Here is an 8698-nt window from a genome sequence, read left to right on the forward strand (position 1 = left end):
TCTCTTAAATCGATTAATTTCGTCGCCCAACAAAAATATTAACGATATTTTTTGAATATTTTCTTTATTTTTTCTTTACCGAAAAGGCTTCTCCCATGGTTTTGAAGGGCCAGAAACAACAAAAACAAAACAATAATATGCCTAAATCGGTCTCGAGTTTGCGCGTGGAGTGTGAGTCGTATTGTAAAGTGTGAGATATTTTGTAAAGTGAGGAAAGGCTGTGCACTGAATCAATCCCACTCACTAAGCAACAGCAGCCATAATCCGAAAAGAAGAACAAGTCAACATCATCGGTAACCACTGAGCCGCAGGTTTTATGTCGGAGTTATCCCAGTTTCCTGAGTTACCTTCTCCTAGAAGGATGCCCTAACAAAGGAGTCCTAGGAGTCCTTCACTCCCAATGATTTAACCGTGCGATCGGGTATTCAGTCCGATTATTTCTATGTCCATGCGCATGATACAGCCTAAAGGCATTTATTGGATGGCCGTTGACTCTCAAGAGTTCCTCTGGCCATTGACGGGTTTTGTTTTTCATCCCGCAGGGTGTCCAACAAACACCCTCCTCACCAAGCAAGCTTGGTGGGGTTGCCGTTTAGACGCCGACGGCCCGACCATGCAACAGGTTGTACTCGATTACATGTTGTCAGTAGCACTCGAAAGAGACCTGACATAAGTATATATGCATGCATATATACAAATATATGTATGTATGTATGTATGTGTGTATGTATGTATGTGTGTATGTATGTATGTATGTATGTATGTGTATGTATGTATGTATGTATGTATGTATGTATGTATGTATGTAATTTTGATAGAATTCAGACAATATGTAGATGGAGTAGCAAAGAGTCTTGTGTACTGTTATTCTATTCTACTTATTAATTTTCGATTGAATATATTTTGTTTACTTAAAAATTGGAATTTTGGAAAATAAAAGTTTTTTTTTACAACTGCGATTCGCGTTTTTTGTTTACGTGAAATTATTTTTAAAAAAATTAAGATTTGGCTGTTATTTCTAGCATGTCTAGGTTAAACTTCATGTGCTGGTTGAAAATCACCTAAAAACGATCCTGGGGTCGATACATTCGACTAAAAATTTCTCAAGGCAGTGCCCCAGCATGACCGCAGTCCAATGACTGAAACAAGTAAAAAGATTTTTAGAAAATAACAAAAAATTGAAGAATAACCTAAAAATATAACGGAGGGAATTATAAAAAATTTTCAAGAGATTTGGCTGTTATTTCTAGCATGTGGGGAAACCTTTATACACTGATTGAAAAATCATTTAAAAAAATTCTGGGGTCGATACATTTGACTAAAAATTCCTCAATGTGGTGCCCCAGCATGGCCACAGTCTAATGACTGCAACAAGTAAAAAGAAGAAAAAAACGAAAAATATAACCTTGGAGCTTTTGTCCAAGGGACTTCTGTCCAAGGGACTTCTGTCCAAGGGACTTCTGTCCGCATCCCATACACAGGTGCAGGTGCACTCATCAAAATTTACCGTAGAATAAGCTCAGGTGAGCGAGTGAGTGTATTCTCAATCCATGACATCGCAGATTTTCTTGCTGTATTGCATTGTGTGAAATGCCTAGCAGGTTGTTCAGAAATGAAATGTGTCTGGCACTGTTGTGGTGGGTAATTGCTGAGGTTAGCAAGGACGACAGTGCAGCATGCTGAAAATAGGGTCCTTTCTTAAAAAGTGAAAAAAAAAAAGAGGTGCATGCAAAGAAAAAGAAAAGTTGTTGTGAGTCTATATGAGAGTCTTATATTTGGGCAAAAGTTCGTGGATACTGCAGAGTCTGTTTATCGGGATGAGATGCTTCCACAGCATCCTCACTTTAACCCTTTCCCCTCCCCTATCTTTGTGGTATCCTGCAACCTCCTTTTTTCTCCTTTTCCTCACTATACTCACTCACCACTTCCTCAACTTCTCCATCTCCTCAAAACTTCTTCTAATCTCCCCACTCATTCCTTTTTCTCCTTCAGTGACTCAGAATTCCTCTCACCCCTAGTCTATTGCTCCCATCCTGTCCCTTATCCTCACACCGTCCGTCCATACTCGCCCTTATGATATATTATAACCTCAGACAACCCCTACACAAGCAATCCATCACTTGTCTTTGCCCCCATATTTCTCAATTCTTCCTTTCCCCTGTTCCCTTCCATATTATTACCCGCCCCATTACTCAACGACTCCCTTACTCTCTCCCTTCACCACCATCTTATAACAACTATTAATCTATTCCTATAAAATATGATTTTGAAATTTATTGATTTTTTCCAATGATAAAGTTCGAAATTTCTGGAAACTATTGTAAACCAATCTTTTTTTTTATTTTATAGAGAGTGAATTCACGAATTTTAGTTTAGTTTGATACAAAAGCGATGACGAAACTCTCAGCTCTTGATTCGCTTACATAATTTTTACAGTTGATTAGGGGGGGGGGATGTATATTCGGAGATCCGTTTATTCTTACCTGTTGTCTTTTAAGAAGCAGAAAGTTCTAGGAGGAGTGGATTCCCAGTTCCCTCGCTCCCTCCCCTTTTAGTGGCTTCTTACGACACGCTGGGAATACGGCGACTGAATTTTACCGGACCCCCCCCCCCTCCAGTCGCAGGGTTGGGGTGCTAGTTAGCCCCTAGCTGGGACCATTACAAGTTCTACCACTCTGGGCCAGAATGGACCTGGGAACAATATTGGATAAGAGGTCGTTCTACACTCCTCAAACCCTGAAACCAGGGCCCCAGGCTTCTGCTACCGGGTGTAGTTTAGAGTCATACAAGGGAGCGGATGGTAAGGAGGGTGATGAAGGCAGCAGAACCAGAGGCAGACCTCGGTTTGTGTGGATGGATGGAGTGAGGAAAGCTTTGGTGGTCAGAGGTGTTGGAGTGAGAGAGGCAAGAGAGTTTATAAATGATAGGAAAACTTGGTGAGTGTTTGTGGACGGATGAGTGAATTGATATTGCTCAAAGCAGTACGGAACCAGCATGATGCGGCGGGGGTAAACCAACATATGTTATCGGTCCCCGCTGCTAACATCACGGGTTGCGTTGAGCTGGGAAACGAATGGAATGCCTGGTGTGTGTCTTATATGGCTACCCGCTCCTAAAATAAATTGGGAATAGGCTTGGGTATATATATTAAAAAATCTTATTACGTATTAAGGTGTTTTTTCTGGTTGCTCTATCACGCGCGCGCGAGCACACACTCACACACACACACATACGCACATGCGCGTGAGCGTACACATATACACACACGCTATAGTTCTTCGTTTCGTTTTAATATTCCTGGTTTTTGCACAAACCACCTTCAGTCCTCCACTTCCATCCCAATTCTCTGACCTTCCATTCGACTCCGATCCTCTTCCGCTGTTTCTTGTTTCTCTTCTCTCAAACTCCTGCTCAAAATGTCGTTACTTAACCAAGTATACAACGCCTTGTTTCGACGAACATCGACATTTGCATTGACCGTTATATGTGGTGCCTTCTTATTCGAACGGATCGTCGACGAAGGCGGAGACTACGTCTTTGCTCGAATGAATCAAGGAGTAAGTAAAGAACCTCGTCCACGCTTTTTCATTTCTCTCCCGAAATATTTCATCAAATATTTATTTAGTCTTCATATTTCATTTAAATAACATCAAAAATGTATAACAAGGATTTTAAATTCACTGTGAAATCTTTTACTTTTAATTAATGAACTTCAGAATCAAAATATTTTAGTCAAGGTCAAAATTGCTTTTAATCTTGAAATAAAATAAACATTTCTAAATTCTGTTTCGTCAAATAAATATTAAATATACCAGCAAGAAGATATTATTTCAGAAATACTTATTAGTAGCCCTGTCTTAGTTCGATGGTTATCTTTTTTTTTTTAAATGTTTCAATATTTTCCAGAAAAAACTTATATTCATTGTAAAAACTTAACATCGGTAATGAAACTGACTTTATTGTATTACATTGGAATAAGGTGTCTAGATTTATAAATATATTATAGGAATTTATTAGGAAATTAAACGTTTAATTGTTTTGGGATCTGTGTACATCTATATCACATACACACTCACAATATATATGTGTGTGTATGTATATTTAGGCGTTACTCCAGCATAGCCGCATTCAAATGATTGAAACAAGTAAACGAGTAAAGAGTATATATATATATATTATATATATATATATATATATATATATATACATACAAAGAGAGAGAGAGAGATAAGAGCCACCACATTTCCTGATAGTGTCAATGCCCGTTGGCACCGGCACCTGAGGCCTCGCCAAAGTTATTCTGATCGCCAGGAGACAAATGTTAAAGTGAATATCCTACACTGCTAACAGTATTTGGAATATATGTAAAGGGTGTGTGTGCGTATATATGTGTAGACATACATACACACACACCTTTACATGTATTCTACATACTGTTGCATTGTAATACTTGTCTCCTGGTGATCAGAATGACTTTGGCACCGCCCTCAGGTGGTGGTGCCAACGGGCATTGACACTATCATAAATGGAATGTGGGAGTCTTTTTGGCCCATTTTGTAACATGGTTCTCTATTTCTTCATTCTTTTCTTCTATAGAATCACCACATCAAGCTGGCTGCAGCTGTAATCACCCTTAATCATGCAGTTCCCAGTTTTATCAACGGATTTATCATAAATCTCCTTTTCTCTTCAGTTAATGAATCCCCATCCTTCTGTCCTTAACTTCAATGTATTCCTCCTGCCATTCTGCACTGCTATCCTCATCTTTCATTCCAGTCTGACTGACCAAATTCTTCTTCTCAATATATTCCATGATAACCTCCTTCATTCAGCTGCCACTTCTTTTGCAAACTGCAGTCTGTTTTTTTATTTTCATGCTTTTATATATACACACACACACACACACACACATATATAAAATCTCTGAATTGATAATGTTCATATGATGAACCAGGATGATATTTCTGTGAATTATCTGTGAAACCTACTGGCAAGTGCAGTTTCCTATCCAGGAACTGTCCTAAGTGAGTGATTTTAGGCCATTGTTCCTAAGTTCTTCTTGGTTAGAACAGTCCTTGGATAGGACTAGCTCTCACTTAGCCTCTGTGGAGATCTAAAACAAAGTTTCCCACTCTCAGGGCCAACTTTTATAGGATCCAAAATGCATAATGCAGGAACAGGTACCTGCACGTTGAAGTTCATAGTGACATTCAGTGTAGGTATTTACCAGTGTTGGTGTCTTTGCAGTGAAAGTGATAGATCCAGTAAACCCCCAAGGCACTCACTACTTTCCCCAGCTGCCAGATATGAACTCTGTTGGAAACTGCCTTCAATCTGATTGTCACATTGTTTTTCTCTCAGGATGTTATGTAATCAAATAGCCACATGGCAGCAGGCTGGTTGTTAAGTGCCAGAGAATATCCATCATAATGAAGCTGCACATTATCTCTGGGACCCACTGCTGCTTTGAGTTTCCCTACAACAGCCCCCACTTACTATGTATGTCTGTAGGGAGTCTAGTAAGAGTTTTAATAGGGAAGAGATTCTGTATTCTCACACTAGACTGGTTCCAAGTTTATCATCCGGGCTTAATTAACAGTGTTGAGCAATAAGCTTTACTAAGGTAGTATTGAACTAGATGTTTCTACACTATCATATACTCACACTCATCCCTACATTGCTTTCGATACAAGATATTCTCTTGATCAATTAAAGACCAGAGATAATAACTTCAGTGTGTCTTTATGACAAACAGATGTTCAGGCCTATCAGTTGAATGGGTCACTGTTTTGGCCCCTTGGTGTAAGCAACCTTATTTCACTGACATTGCTGATACTTTTTGAAATGGTATCAACACAACAACTTTCTATTTTTCTAAACTTAATGTTGCAACTTTGATGTCTTTAGAAACACCTTTGCATAAGTTCCATTATAGTTGACATGTAGACAGGTGTTGCTTTGTTCCCTTTCACAAGACAATTAGCTCTAATTACCCAGCAAGGTCTTTGTATGTTATCAATATAATTTTCATTATAATGAGGTTTATTTCTTAATTATTATTTTCATCTGTTGTTTTATGGAATTCTGCTCAGTTTAATTTTGCTTCCAACGAAACCCTTTCTTTAGTCTAAGAAACATTTTAGACTGTCTCAATAAAAGTATTATTTAGTCTTCATATCATTTTTTACATTGTATTAAGGACTTCCTGGATAATTCTTGTTAAACCCCATAAACATGTTTTCTGAACTGCCTCTAACCCCAAATTACGATCAAGTTTTTCAAGGTTTGCTCCCAAATTCTTTGTCACTACTCAAGGTCCCAGTAATAACTGGCAATATCATGACCTTGTTAACTTTTCTGTTCCAACACTTGGGGACTTCATCCATCAAAACTCTTCTTTTTCCTTTTTCTCTTTCTTATAAATGTCTTTAATGTCCTGTCTGTTCCATTTTTCTTTCAGTTTATTTAGGAAAGTCCCTCAACAACCTCACTACAAGGTTGGTAGAATAAAGAACTAGGATCAATTAATCAACCACCCCCTCCTAAATGGGTGGCCTTGTGCCTATGTAAGAAATGCTAATCATTGTTCCAGCTTTCTGGGTTCAAATCTCACCAAGGTCAACTTTGCCTTTCATTCTTTCAGGTTTGATAAAATAAAGTGACAGTCCACAACTGGAAATTTTGAAGATTCAGACTAGACATCTTGTCATATTTCTTCCAGTTCTTTACATTCTGAGTTAACATCATTATCTGGTCTTTGGGTACCTTTAAATGACAATCACTCTGTTGCAAGCATTCAGGATGGGCCCTTGGTTTGAGATAACCTCTTCCTACTTCCCATTACCTTGGAGGCTCTCAACAAATAACTTCTGGCCTTCCCTTGATGAAATGATAAAAATAATATATTTATGTATATTTCTGTTGAAAAATGTCATAACACAGTGGCACCTTGCACAAGTGTCTTCTTCTATAGCCTTCGACCGACCAAAGTCTTGTGAGTAGATTTCTTAGATGGAAACTGAAAAGAAGCCCATCTATATATTCATGTGTCTGCATTTGTCCCCCACCACTGCTTGACAACTGGTGTTGATGTATAAAAAATATGAATACTGAGGTTGATTCATTCAACTAAAAGTTCTTCAAGTTGGTGCCCCAGCATGGCCACAGTTTAATGACTGAAACCAGTAAAAGACAAAAAACTTTTGGGGTTTCCTTCCTTTAAAAGGTTATGGATTTATTTCTCTCTTAAATAATTAAAAAGTCTTTCACTTAACAGTTAGAAGCCACACACTGTTCATGCATTTCATGTGTTGGTTGTTCCAAGTGTTGCAGAGGAGAAACACTTCTCTCTCTTCCTTGTTTGACTTTCTTTTTGTTTATGAAGATTTTTACCAATCTAAAGACATTTGTTCCTAAAGGAAATATCATTATTAGGAAAATACTTTGAGACCATATCTCAATTGTCTTCAGCTTCATCCACTGAGTTAAAAATTTCATTGATATCTAGCCATAAAGGCACAAAATCTCATTTAGCAATGTGTTGAGGATTTCAGAGACATTCTTCAGAAAGAATCCAGGACACACATGTTCCATTGTCAGATGCAAGGAACAGACTTGTGTAGTGTACGGTAACTCAACCAAGAGAAGAGTCTCTACACACTTTTATTACATCTGTTGTTCAAATAAAATGTCTTTATCCAAAGGAATGTTCTTATAGATGTCAGAGTGAAGTCCATTTTTGAAAGTTATATTCAATAATGTTATATTAAACGATACAAAGGGAGAATATATGTTATGATTACACGAAGAGGTCCAGATCTGTCATTTGCTAGAGACATAACATCACAAATGCACTAATTATATTTATCATTATTAATTTTGATGATTGATAATATACAAGGGTTTGTTCATAATTAGGGAGAGAAAGGGACTTCAGATGTCTGATAGAAATGGGGGAGAAACACTGACAAAACCGTTTTTTATTAAATCATTTAAGAGTTATTTTAATATCAACTTGGTTATATTTCAGAAATTATGGCATCAAATCAAATATAAATATATGGAAACACAGGAAGATGGTGATGACGAATGATGCCAATGCTTGATTAATACTGAATATGTTTGAGATGAGAACTGTTGAATAGCAAGTTTCTTTCTGTGACTTATTTATTCTTCACCTCCTTCCATGTGAAACATCAAAGAAATGGCTGGAGAAAGGAATTTGCAGAAGAAACAAAGAATTGTATTTAAGAAACTTTTGGAAAAGTAAAAAAAAACACAATATGGAATAAAAAGTAAAACTGAAAAATAATAAGTTTGTTGGTTTTTATTTATATGTATTTATATTGATTTGTTTTTGTAGTTATTAAGAAGATGTAATTGGAACTTTGATACATGGTCTGATTAATAAGTTTCCAGACTGTTGCTATAGTAACAAAGCTAAAGCATGGAAAGTGAAGCCACTTGGCATGGATTCACTTTGAACTCTGCTGTGCATTCACACTAAGTTTTAACATTGTAGCTCACTTCTGCTGTTTACAGCAGTGCTTGGAAGTAAGGTGTGTAGCATGCAATTGTTGCATTAACCATGACAGAGGAATTTGAATAGAGAATCTGCATCAAATTTTGCCAAAAGTTTGGCAATATCTGCTCAGAGGCCTACATAAAGTTTTCAAAAAGTTTTCATTGTTCTCGACAC

The 8698-nt window shown here is 37.4% G+C and overlaps 1 long non-coding RNA gene across 1 annotated transcript; it reads left to right on the forward strand.

Annotated features, from left to right (window-relative positions):
• The first annotated feature begins 521 nt into the window (after positions 1-521).
• LOC118768040 lies at positions 522-8055 on the forward strand. Its single transcript, XR_005003964.1, has 4 exons — positions 522-673; positions 4162-4389; positions 5101-6283; positions 7928-8055. It is a non-coding gene; the product is annotated as an uncharacterized LOC118768040 (long non-coding RNA).
• Positions 8056-8698: the final 643 nt, after the last annotated feature.

Source organism: Octopus sinensis, linkage group LG26, assembly GCF_006345805.1.
Source record: "Octopus sinensis linkage group LG26, ASM634580v1, whole genome shotgun sequence".
Classification (NCBI taxonomy): domain Eukaryota; kingdom Metazoa; phylum Mollusca; class Cephalopoda; order Octopoda; family Octopodidae; genus Octopus; species Octopus sinensis.